The sequence below is a fragment of the Aythya ferina genome (genome assembly GCF_964211825.1).
Source record: "Aythya ferina genome assembly, chromosome: 3".
Taxonomy (NCBI): domain Eukaryota; kingdom Metazoa; phylum Chordata; class Aves; order Anseriformes; family Anatidae; genus Aythya; species Aythya ferina.
The window spans coordinates 18,079,201-18,091,652 of record NC_140298.1 but is presented as its reverse complement, the minus strand read 5'-3'; the positions used below and the strand labels follow the sequence as shown (position 1 = coordinate 18,091,652).

Sequence of the window (12,452 nt, the reverse complement as noted above, 5' to 3'; positions counted from 1 at the left end):
CTGTGAGATGGGTGAACATTTCCATACATATATGCTGCAAGGTCTCACTTTCTGGAGTTGCTGGAGTAAAGAGCTCCAGCAACTGCTGCTTCAAGCACACAATCTATCAGCAGGATAACTGAAGTCCCATTCCAAGTCACAGCACCAAGCCTGTCAGAGTTTAAGAAGCATTTGGACTGTGCTCTCAGTCACATGGTCTGAATTTTTGGGTAGACCTGTGTGGAGGCAGGAGTTAGACTTGATGATCATTGTGGATCCCTTCCAACTGAGGATATTCTATGATTCTATGAACTATTCCCAGCACGTTCCAGCTGCTGGGTCACTGAGCTCCATAGCTCATGCTAACTGACTACTCCTGTTATAAATAATTGTTTGGAGATGTCACTGCAACAGTGATCTACGTTTAAGGCATAGTTTGCTGCAGGGATGATTTATTCTTGAGAACCACCTTGTTATTATTACAATAAGTTCTTCCTACCCTGTTAATACCATGGCAGTTTCCGCTAGCATTTCCACAGGCACTCACAGTTCAACAACAGCATATTTTTTCAAGAGCCATAGGCTCTTCCATCAGATTTTTATCTCCTGAAAATGGATTTCCACAGCACATATCCAGAAGAACTCTCTGGAACCAGAGAGTTGGTAGGGGAAGTAAAAGACCTTTGCAGGTAAGACAGTAGTTATTCACAGGACTGAACAACTGCTTCTGCTACAGCAAAGCGCTTGCAAATTCAAATCAAATAAACTTTTTTTTTTTTTTAAATCAATTTCTTTCTCCAGTCAAAAAATCTAAATGAAAAAAAAATCCCAAAAGAAGTCTAAATGGGACTTGTACTACGATTTCAGGTCCCAGCTGTGTTATCTCACAACTGCCTGCAGCTCAGAGCTGGACCTGCTCCATCCCCTTCCCAGCTCCACTCTGCCACTCACCTGTTACTACTGTGAACCAGATCCCAAAGCTGAGCTGGTCAAATTCTGTTCCTCCTCTTCTGCAAAGCTGGGGTCTCTGCCAGCTTGGTTACCTGAATTTCTTTTCTCAGATAAATACCAGAGCTATGCTTGGGGAAGCCACAGAAATACTTATCATAGAATCCCAGAATGGTTTGAGTTGGAAGGGACCTTAAAGATCATCCAGTTCCAACCTCCCTGTACTCATTTGCATGCTTAGATGGGTGCTAATGCAGGCAATGCTTGATCACTCTCTCTGCATGCCCTCCTGGCATTTCCTGGCATTGAAGTCTCAGTGTGAACACAACTATTCAGAGTCCTTGGGTCCTCTGCTGTTATCACAGAGGGGGTGCTTGGGATGCCAAATTTCATGTCTGGACTCAAACTCCTCTAAGCAACAGCCCTATGTACCTGGAATACAGATCGAGGGATCATTTTTATTTTTTCACATTACCAGTTGAAAGAGTTCTAGTTCTGTTCTTGTTTTCCATAAAGCAAAGCATAATTTGTCTGCAAATATTACTTGTTATTTCTTTAGCAAGACAAATGGTAGCCTTCTCAAGTGTCCATACAAGCCATAGGAGACATTCTCCTTAGTTCATTCAATGCTTTGATGGGAAGAACCGCATTTTTTCCTGTACAGAGACATTTATAATTTATTTTTAATTCATATGTGTGGCACAGCTTTGTCTGAGGAGTCTGCCACTGCAGCTTTTGTAATGTAATATTTCAGGAAGATTAGGATAAAAAATGGATTGGAAAAACTGCAAATTTCATTGCTTTGTTCTCTTTCTAGGGGGGGGTGACTGTCAGGGATAAGAGTAAAAAAAAGTGATAAAATACATGCTTGCAATAGTGACTGCTTATTTACCATACTTTCCCTGAAAAAGCCTCAACGTGTTACCAGTGGAAAGCCTGAGAAAGCTGTTTTCAAAAACTTGCGAGACTGGGAAAACATAAATTGCTTCGTTATATAAGAATGGTTTGTTGCAGCTTCTGTCATCGTGCTGTCTAGCAGAAACAATGCTTGTGGTTTCAAGTTCTCAGATCAGCTTTGACTTCACCAAGATTTTTCATGTCCTTGTGTACTTAACCTGACATGATTGGTATCATCAGCTGAACACTTGATATCACACTAAAGTAGCTTTAAAAGTGATCGTGCCTGAACCAGCTGTCCCTATTGCCCCACAACAAACATACTAGTTACCTACATACACACATGTACTCTATTCCTGCACAACATAAAACGAGTACAGGTAAATCACTTTTAGCAGGTCACTGCAGGAATTCAGAGTGTGTGATGAACAGTTATTAACAGAAGAAGCTGGGAGTATGGACCACCCACCCGATCATACACAAACCATGTCCCTTTCAGCAAAAAGGTATGTTTTCAGCAAAAAAGTTATACCAGCACAAAGAAATTCAGGATATTCTATATATAGCACACAGGCCAATGCCAAAAATAGATCCATATTCACCTAAACTGTTGGGGATGAGGCATTCATACTAGCCTCTATCCTGTGTAGGTACTTAATACGAGTAGCTCCAGTCTTTGTGGGTCTCTAGGGATGAATGGAATAATAGTAACGTTGTGACTTTTTAAGATCTGTTGATCCCAAGCTGGCAAAAAGAAATTGCTAGCCCACATGCCTGCTCCATGAGGCTGGAATATGAAATAACAACAATGGTAGCTCACCATCTGTTCAGTAACTGCTATAAAAAGGCTGGAGAATCTTGGTCCAGTTCTTGTCCATGGCATCCATATCCATCACGGGTATACTCACGTGTGCACGGCCACCTGTGTGGAGAAAGTAAGAAAGACAGGTACTGAGCACACATTGCTTTTGTACACTTACACCTATAAGTCTCTCCTTAGAGCAGCAACCTTATATTTAAATCACCTATGAGCCTGTATTCTGCTGACACAATGAAGAGCACGGCAGTAATTTGGATCAAACACAAGCCACATAACAAATCATTCTAGGGTCCCTACTGATACACATATTACACCCCTTTAATCATACCCACAGCAAGGCACTAACAAGAACAGCTCTGTAATAAATTAAGCCCATACTAATGACCTATTAACACAACAACTGAGAATTTTTCTTCTGGATGCATTCTTCCACCACAGTTACTGCACCTGTAAGGTGTACCAACTTTTTAAATTTACTTTAACAAGTTGCACAACATCGCACCTGTAAGCTTTAGTTTGTTTAAAGGTCCAACTTCAGAGCTTTACCAGTCTGTCAACTGTACGGCAAACTGTTGATAAGTTGCCTCAGTGTTTCCATGGAAACAGTAAAATGCCTGTTAATTTTAAAACAAGTGAGAGGATATGCCTTCCAGATGAGCTACTTCACGTTTGATGGGGTGTTTGCTTTTCTCACCTGCACTACAAGGTTTTGATCACCTGGATCTTTCTGGATCGTTCCTGTAGTGAGCTGTATCAAGCTGGCTTGACCTTCTGCAGTCAAGGGCTTTACAGGAAAACTCTGTGCTGGGACATCTACCCATGAACATGCAGATACACATACCTGGACTAATTTCACAAGCAGCTCCAGTCTTGGGGAGCTCAGTAGGCTGGTGCACAGACTCCTGCAGGACCTGCTCCCATTCTTGCCAGAAATAGTGTGAGGGCAGCTGGCCTTATGCTCCCTCCTCACTCATTACAGTCAGCCAGGAGGTGTGTGCAGCAAAGGAGAAGTGGTTCAGCTGTGCCTGATGAGTGAATAAAAATCAAGGAGAGGCAGTGGCCGGTGAGAGAAGATGTGAGCAAATTGGTAGTGTATCCAGTATTTGAACAAAAAGATCACAGAATTTCTAGGTTGGAAGAGACCTCAAGATCATCGAGTCCAACCTCTGACCTAACACTAACAGTCCCCACTAAACCATATCCCTAAGCTCTACATCTAAACGTCTTTTAAAGACCTCCAGGGATGGTGACTCCACCACTTCCCTGGGCAGACGGTTCCAATGTCTAATAACATTTTTGGTAAAGAAGTTCTTCCTAACATCCAACCTAAAACTCCCCTGGCACAACTTTAGCCCATTCCCACTCATCCTGTCACAAGGCACGTGGGAGAACAGACCAAAAATGCTTGTGAACAGTGGACTGTGACAAGATGGAGAACAGCCAAGAACTGCTGCTGTCCTTGAGTTAAAGAGGCGAGCTGGGGTACCCAAACATCCTCTCTTCTTTGAGAACTCTATGGGCAGCGCTAACAGATGTCACAGGATCTATGAAGTCTCATACCCTTTTCTTCCCTTCGAATGTCAAATCAGACTCTCTAAGTCATAGAAAAGACACTGAGGCAGTAAGACTGGAAGTTGCCCAGTCACTGGCAACTGAAGGCTGGAGATGTATTCTGAAGAAGAATTGCTATTGATTTTCCTTGTTCTTATACTCACCCCAGGCATCCATTCTTGGCCACTGCCCAGGGACAGGATGTTGAGCCAGATGGACCTTTACTCTGAGCAAGTATGGCCTTTCTGATGTTCCTGTGTAAAGTATGACAAACTGGCAGTTGCAAAAAGCAGAACATTTTAATTTATTGCTGACAAAAATGTCAATTCATTTTCCTTTGTACCAATTCTTAACATGCCTGATACCTACATCTGTTTTCCAATGAAAACCGTACTAGTTAAAAGCAACACACTCAGAAACACGTTATTTAATAGCTCCTGGATTAGCTAATTGCTTCTAAGTTTTCTAATTTTCTTCTACACTTCAGAGTAAAACCCTGAGGAAGGTAAGAACAATTTCTGCCAACCTCTCCGTGAAGAAGTTGGAGAACAGTCGAGAGCTGCTGTTTTCTTTGGGTTATACAGGCTAGTTGGGAGCACAGCTTGTCTTTCTCTGAGTTCTCCATGAGCGCATCAAACCACAGACATGGTGTTTACTTTTGCAATTATATACACTACCAGATATGGAAATAGCCCCACTGGATGTATTCTAAGCCATCAAAACTAGTTTTCCTTTAATAAATGGGATATTGGCAAGTTAATTCCTGTGTGGCTTCAAGCAAGCTCACCATTTCTTTACTCTCTATCCTGAAGCATTATGGAGTAGTGCTAAACTCAATTAAAGAGATGTCCAGAGAGAAATTGATCTCTATATGCTACTTACTGACTTCATCTGGGTGCTTTCAGATTTAATTAATATTCCAAGAGTACATTTTAATCATTGAGTGAAAAGCCTTATGGCACCCAAATGGCAGTATTTGTTACATTAACCTGATAGCAGTACGAAAGGGGAATAATGATTTGAAAGGACAAAAAGGAATAAGTTGTCTCAAGGAGCAGGCCAAGCAGAGAAATAATGTGACAGAGGACAAAGACCCAATAGTGTGGATCATGAGTGATGAATGTGGCCTACTCATTGATGTCAATAGGATTTTGTTGTCATTAGTAAGGAAATAAAGGTTGATTATTTTTGTGGTCTCTGACTGCTGAAACCCTTAGCGTATAATCTATTGAACATCAATGCTGCAAACTCTTTTTCAAGAACAATTCTGTATAATCAAAATCTGCCTGTTGGAGATTGGTAGTTTTAACCTTTATGGTGCCTTTTGAAAACATTTTATGGATTTTAAAGCTACTTTTTTTTTTCTGACCAACGGGTCAAAACTGCATCCTTGTTATTTATTTGAAAGAAAATAACTAATACCTTGTCAAGTACCTGACAAGAACAGCTACTGAAGTCCAGAAAAAAATAAAAATTACCTAATTGAAAGCATTATGTTTTGTAACACACAACAATACACAGCTAAAAGCCCATCGTCTACCTTGAGGAATAGTTCCATTACACTCTCCCTCCCATCTTGGAGTTCATTAACTTCATACACAGGTGGAACAACACTGTTAGAAACTAAGGACTAAGAATTAAATACAAACACAAATATAAGTCAACACGAAGGCTGTTAGTGTGTAAATCACTGAACCCACACTGGTGATTGACTCTCAACAAACGTGCTAGGCTTAGTGTGAAGACATGGAGGAAAGGAAGTTGGATTTGGAAATTACAGCAGTGATTGTCAAAATCTTAGGGCTGGGGCTTAGCTCCATCTAAAGTACCAAATTCCCTGTCCTTTCAGACAAAAGCGTACCCTGAATCACATTTTTTGCAGTAAATGATTTAATAGCTGCCTTGGCCTTAAATCAACTGGCTGAGAAATCCACACTTCAGCTCAGTGAATAAATTGTTGCAGCAGTATGTTGGGATTGCTCAGAGAATATCTGCTTTGAAGAATAAATTCTAATACCTATCTGGTTGTGGATATGGATGCTTTAGGTAGGACTGGTTACAATTAAGGTGTCTCATTTTTCATGTGTTACAGCTTTGACACATTTCAGTAACATGGGCTGATTCTTCCTGTGTTTGCTTATTGGCTGAATTTGAATTAGTGTTGAAGATTCATTTACAGTGTAAATAAATTAGAGAACAACACATTATTTTGTTCTAACACCTTTCTTTTGCTTCTGAAAAGCTGTTGCTATCCCTGTCACAGTGCTCTCAAAGAATATAGCTGAAACACTCTATTAACTGCAGTCAAAGCAAAATCATCATTAGCTTCAAAGGGAACAGCATTTCATTTTACAAGTAAAATATACTGTCTTGTGGTACAGAAGTTTGATTTTCATTAACAAAGAGGTGGCCACCAAATTGAACTCAGCTCTATTCTTTTCACCTAAATATAGGTACTCCTCTAGCCTCAGTACTACTCAGTAGAGTTCTTTGCTTTTGTTGTTAAAAATGGACTTTGTCACACATGCTTTCAAAATATTTTCAGATAGTATGACAACATCACAAAACTTAAAATCCTAAAGCTGTTCAAGTTCTTTGCTTTAAAACTGACCATTTTTAAAATTTGGCTTGTATGTAAGGTTCCCCCCCAGAAAGCTACATCATTTCCCCCATCTACCCAAGGGAAGCTTTGAGTAGAGCTTCCCTTTCATTAGAGAGGCACACGGATACTGTAGAAACCAAAGCATTTTTTTTCTACACTACTGCTAACTTACTTTAAAGAACTTCTCAAAAAGCAGTCTCCCACTGAGGCAGTTGTATTACAAACAGCTTTGTGTCATGCCAGGTACTGCTAGAGAGATAAAGAAAAAAAAATCTTGTAAAAATCTCTTAGCAGAGAATCACAAAACACTATTATTATTATTATTGGCTTGGGGGACTGAGCCAAATAATATTTAAAAAGCAGATGGGTCTCAGCTTCATCCTTCTAATGTAAAATGGATGCACTGTGTTGAGCAAATGCCTAATAACACTGTGGGTGTTTGCTTAGAAATGCCATTTAGGTTAAACACTGCTGCAGTATCTGTACTTTAAAGGTTCACGTGTTGTTGCTGAATTTGAAAGAGGATGAAATGCAAATGCTTGTGTTGGTCATTTAGAAAAGGCAAAACTTTAAAAATCTCCTTTTGGAGAATAGGAAGACTGCAGCAGCAAATAACACTCAGGACTGTGCAAACAACAGCGTAGCTTGTGCACTGATGTACACAAGGAGACGATGCCCAACGTGCAAAGGGCTGCTCACATTCCTGACTTGTGTTACGTGAGATCTGTTGTCTCCTGAGGCATTTCTGGGTTGGATGTATGGTCAAGGTAAAGTGTGTTTGCTCTGCTGTACCCTTAAACTGTTACACAGTGAAGTTGACTTTGTGACATTAGAATAAACTGTTCTCGAGATGGTCCCTGCATAGAAAGTTCATGTTTGGATTTATCCTTTGGGCACACATAGTTATGATGCGGAGCTCTGACTCAGTCTCTTAGTTTATCATATCTCTGGGCAAAAGCCTTGAATTGTTTCGCAGAGCATTCAAATGTGAAAGCCAAAACTCCGGAACTGATGCAGCCCTGCTGAAAGTCAGAAATGGGTCAATTTATGGAAGTCTGCAATAAGGACATCTTTGTGTACTTTACAGTTAACCTCCTTTTCACTGTCTAGGTATTTCTGACTGAGTGTGGATTCCAGTACTGGACATTATAGAACACATACTGAATATAAATAAAGGGTTATTTTTCCATCTTGATACTAATATCAGTTGCAAGTCAGTTTTCATACTCTCCTAAAACAACTCAGTCTCTCAGCAGGGATATGTTGCTGTAATTCCTCTTTGCTCATGACAATGTTGTAGAAAACACTGCCCTTGCCTTCTCAACACTGCCTGAGCAATACAATAACCATGGGATGTTTTGACAGCATCTCCTTTGCAGTCTTTGGAAACAGAGTTTGCTGGAAATACCTTAAATAGCAAATTAGAAATCTGAGTTTATAAAAGGGTTTCTTCCTCAGTTTATCTGTTCTATGTGTATTTGTAAATCTTATCTTTACTAATGAAACAGCAAGAAGGAAGGAATGAGCTGGATTCTGTCCTGTCTCTGGCACCACCAGTAGAACTGTCAGCTCAGAGCTATTTGTAGATTCCTCTCTTGCTTGGGTGATGTGAGACAGAACAGGTTTTCAGGAAGTGGGGTAAGCCTGTGGGTCAGATTCCCTGCTGTAATACAGACTCAGTGATTTCAAAAAGTGATCATTATGGGACAGTCATGCTCCAAAAGGTCACAGCAAGCTTCCATACTCCATAGTAATCAAGCCTCTTCATGTTTCAGTTTATCCTGTTACACCTAGAATCAATGGCAGTTGCAGTACCTGTGGAAGACCTCTCCCCTCAGAAAAATTAGATATGGGATACAGTCTGTCAGACCATCTCCTGTCACCCTTCCTGCAAGCAGTGAAGAATTTTCCCTTATAATACCAAACATCTGAAAAGTATCTATTTCAGTCATATTTTGGAAGGGGAGCGGAAGGCTGATAGACCTGCAGTTCTAAGAAAATGTCAACATATTGACTAGGAAATTTGTGGCATAAGATATGTAAAAGCACTCAGAGCTAGATCTAGATTAGATCTGGAAGATAATTTAGGGCCTGTTTTTTGCAGAGAAGCTGAGGCCAACTTTACCAACCAGTCTGAAAACTACAGATCTGACTTCAAGATCTGAAATGGGGCAGCTTCTGGGCTCTTCTCACAAAGGCCACCCCTGCAGCTCCCCTGCTACCAAACCCTTGCCATGCAAACACAATACAATGTGCTGTTATGACTGTAGAGGAATAGGAAAGTTATGAAAGTAAGGAAGAAATAATACTTCCATTTGGAAGGCTCTTTAATTCAGCATCAGCCTGGTGGCTATGAAAAAGAGGCTCTTCAGAATCTGCAGTTACCCTGCTTTCAGGGTAACCATCACCACCTGCAACGTTTTGTAATGGCTTTAGCGCAATGCCTCTCCAGGTATAAAGGAGCAAATGGCACAGTTCCAGAGAAAAGAATACACTGATATTTTTTCTAGTAGGAGGAATGAGCTTAAGCAAAACATTCTAACTCATGTCCCATCTTCTTTTCCTCCCTTCTCATTTTTTCTCTCCTTTCCTACTGTGATAGCATATAAAATCCCCACAAAATCTCAGAGGCTGTTTTGCCTGAAGGAAAAGCATAGCCTACCTGCTGGACAACAAACTTAAACCATATTTCAGTCCTCTAAGAAAGCAACGAGGTGGGAAATGACTTAAAATGCAGTTCAGTCTATGTTCTAATATACACATTGGCTTCACCAAGGTCACTGCTATAGCACACGTAGTTAGCACACAGGAACACATACCTCAGTGCGACACACAGCTCATAGCTGTTGACGACCAAACTCACCAGGCACAAGAAATACAGAGGGAGAAACCCTCAAACCAATGAAGCAAGAGGGTGAAATGCAAAAGAAAGACTTGGAACTTAGGAATCTGAATGGCACACCAAAGCTTAGCATCAGCCTCTGCTCTTGTAGGAATCGTGCTACGATGCAACAAGAGGACAGTGCGAAGAGGAGGTTTCGGGGCTAACACTGCTCTCCTGCAGACAAGGCATGGGTGAGTCAACAAAGACAGCAGGTGAGCTGCCTGGTTCAAATAATAGTTAATAATATCTACCTCTGTAGAAAGACCAAGCAGGGATCATAAAGTGAAAAGTATACAAACTATTCCCTAAACTGCACCCACATTTCCTTCTGGAACCCTGCATAACCTTTTTCTCACTAGCATCCCATTGTGTCTGGAAGAACAACCTATTTGTTGATGACTGTACATCAGGCAAAACATCTCTTATCATTTCTCTCCAAGTACGATGTGGTTCCTGTTCTTACTGACTCTTCCTCCCCCATCTCCTCTGCACTAAATCTTTTCTACTCTTCTTCATCTGACAAAGGGGACCGCACACACCCAGCATGCAGCACCATACCCATTGGGCCTGCAGTTGCTAAGAGACTGAATTTTGAAACTGTGGAGAGACCGTGCCCACACAATTTCCCCTCTGGCTCCCAATATCCCTCCTATTGCTACTGTCAGTTCTTACAGTTGATGCCACCTTGGTACCATCACATACATACAGCTTTTATGGGGTGTTTCTTCCCCCCGACTCTCACAGTACACAGGCAGATGTATTTGCTCGTGCCCTACAGAAAATACAGCAAGTTTCAAATGATAACAAATCTACTGACATGTGAAAGTTTTAGGGAAGTTTTAGAAACTCTCCAAGAGTCTTGTCATATTGCTATGCTGACAGAAGGTACCCGATCACTTTGGTCCCTGACAGTAGTGACAGACTTCTGCAGAATCATAAGTGGTTGTGATTTTGGAGTCTGTTTGCTGCCTCTCTCTTTCAGGCACGCGGCTGACAACTTGCTAGATACTTTGCTCTCCGTTAATATAGGGTCAGTGATAAATATGAGAGAATTCAACCACCACCGGCTTCATGAGCCATCTAGTTGTGCCCGTGTAAACAGGACTGAGAAGCCTTCCATGGCATCAGATCACAACTCTTTGCCTGAATATGCATAAAAAGCAATCAAATCTTCTGTTGACCTTCTCTTTGCTTACCTGAATAAAGGCGTGTTTTCTGCTCTTGGATCACTTGAAAGTGATTTTAAAGATTTTTAGGATAAGATCCATCTGCCCTAGAAGGATTAAGGACAAACTCACTTGTGCTTCAGTTGCAGCGTTATATGGCATCTGTAGCTATTGCAAGGATTGTCACTACAAGTATTCCCCTTCCACGTGCTAAAAGGAAGCTTAGGATTAAAGTCTTGGGCAGGCTACCTGAGGTCAGCAAAAACCTGTAACAAGAAACAAAGAAATCAGAAGTACATGGGAATATGAGCAAAGCAGCAAGCGGAGACTGACCACACTGCATAAATGCTTTCCCTGATGAAGGATTAGAGATAGCCTGAGAACAGGACGGGTTTGAGGACACAGCTCTTCAGAAGGGTAGAAGGGTAAGTCGTGCACAGAAGCAGCAGACACTGATAAAAACAAGTTTTCGGCACACTGTTTATAAGGAATGGGGAATGTGGAAAAGATGCCAAGAACAGCCATATATTTTTCTAGGGAAGAAAGCAGAGATGCTGTCAGAAGTTGAGATCGTGCCAAAAATAGTTATAAATTTTTTTTTAGAATGTCACAAGGCTGACAAAACATCAGGGCCAGATGGGATCTGTCTGAGAAAAATCAAGCAATTAACTAAAAAAATGCGGTGGCATATGAATCAAAGGAGCAAGGTCCATCATGCTTTACCCTGCCTGTTTCACACCAGCAACTGAGTGAAATAAACCCTGCCTGGCCTCAGGAAAAAGCCATGCTGTGTGTGCCACAGGAGCAGAAGGGAGAAATCAGGAGGATCCTGGTTCTCATGGGAAAAAAACTTCACGCTGCTTCAGTCACAACGCTGTAAGGCAGGCGTCTCAGAAGGCAGCACGTACCTCTGGAGAACGCTGCTCCTCACTTTCTCCTGGTAGCTGAGTATGAGGGATGCTGACACTGCTTCTGGGACAAGAGGTGCTAGTATATCCTGAGGTTTATGCAGGATCCAAAAACCAGGAAGAAACCCACAGCTTGACTTCCACAACGAGGGGGTGGAGATGGAACGGAGGCACTAATTAAGGGCACACAGAACCACTCAGGAAGTTATGACTTCATTAACGATAATGACTAGATGGGGAATCATACTTAAATCTGTTATACATGGGTTTTCTAGTTTAATTGGATATTAGAAATGCTCTTTTATATGCAGAAAAATCTAATGTGGAAGTCTGTTCAGCAGGGCAAAGGTTCTCAAGTAACTAGACTAAAGTTTCACATGAGAGAGGGAGAATTTGGGATGTCTTGCAGATAAAGTACCAGGAAGCTTATGGTGAGCTCATGGGATTGCATGTCAGTTTCTGGTGACATGACTGGGCAGTTCTCTACTACTGCACCATTAATGAGTATTCTGGCTGGCTCAGCCAACATTCCTACAGAGCCCTGGAGAATTGCATGCTAGAGTGAAGTTTTTGCCAGCTATTGGTGACACAGAGCCCAGTGCACGTTCTGTAGGCCTCCTTTTGTGCAGGAAATCATTTGGGGATGGAGAGAGACATCAACTACAGTCTTAAAAAAAATAAATAAGAAGTCAGTTTA

At 41.3% G+C, this 12,452-nt stretch overlaps 1 long non-coding RNA gene across 1 annotated transcript; it reads right to left on the bottom strand.

Moving 5' to 3' along the window:
- Window positions 1–414: 414 nt before the first annotated feature.
- LOC311434878 lies at window positions 415–11,910 on the bottom strand. Its single transcript, XR_014691794.1, has 6 exons — window positions 11,756–11,910; window positions 10,878–11,113; window positions 4,360–4,449; window positions 3,486–3,669; window positions 2,645–2,746; window positions 415–1,359 (listed from the first exon to the last, which is right to left on the bottom strand). It is a non-coding gene; the product is annotated as an uncharacterized lncRNA (long non-coding RNA).
- Between the last annotated feature and the right edge of the window lie 542 nt (window positions 11,911–12,452).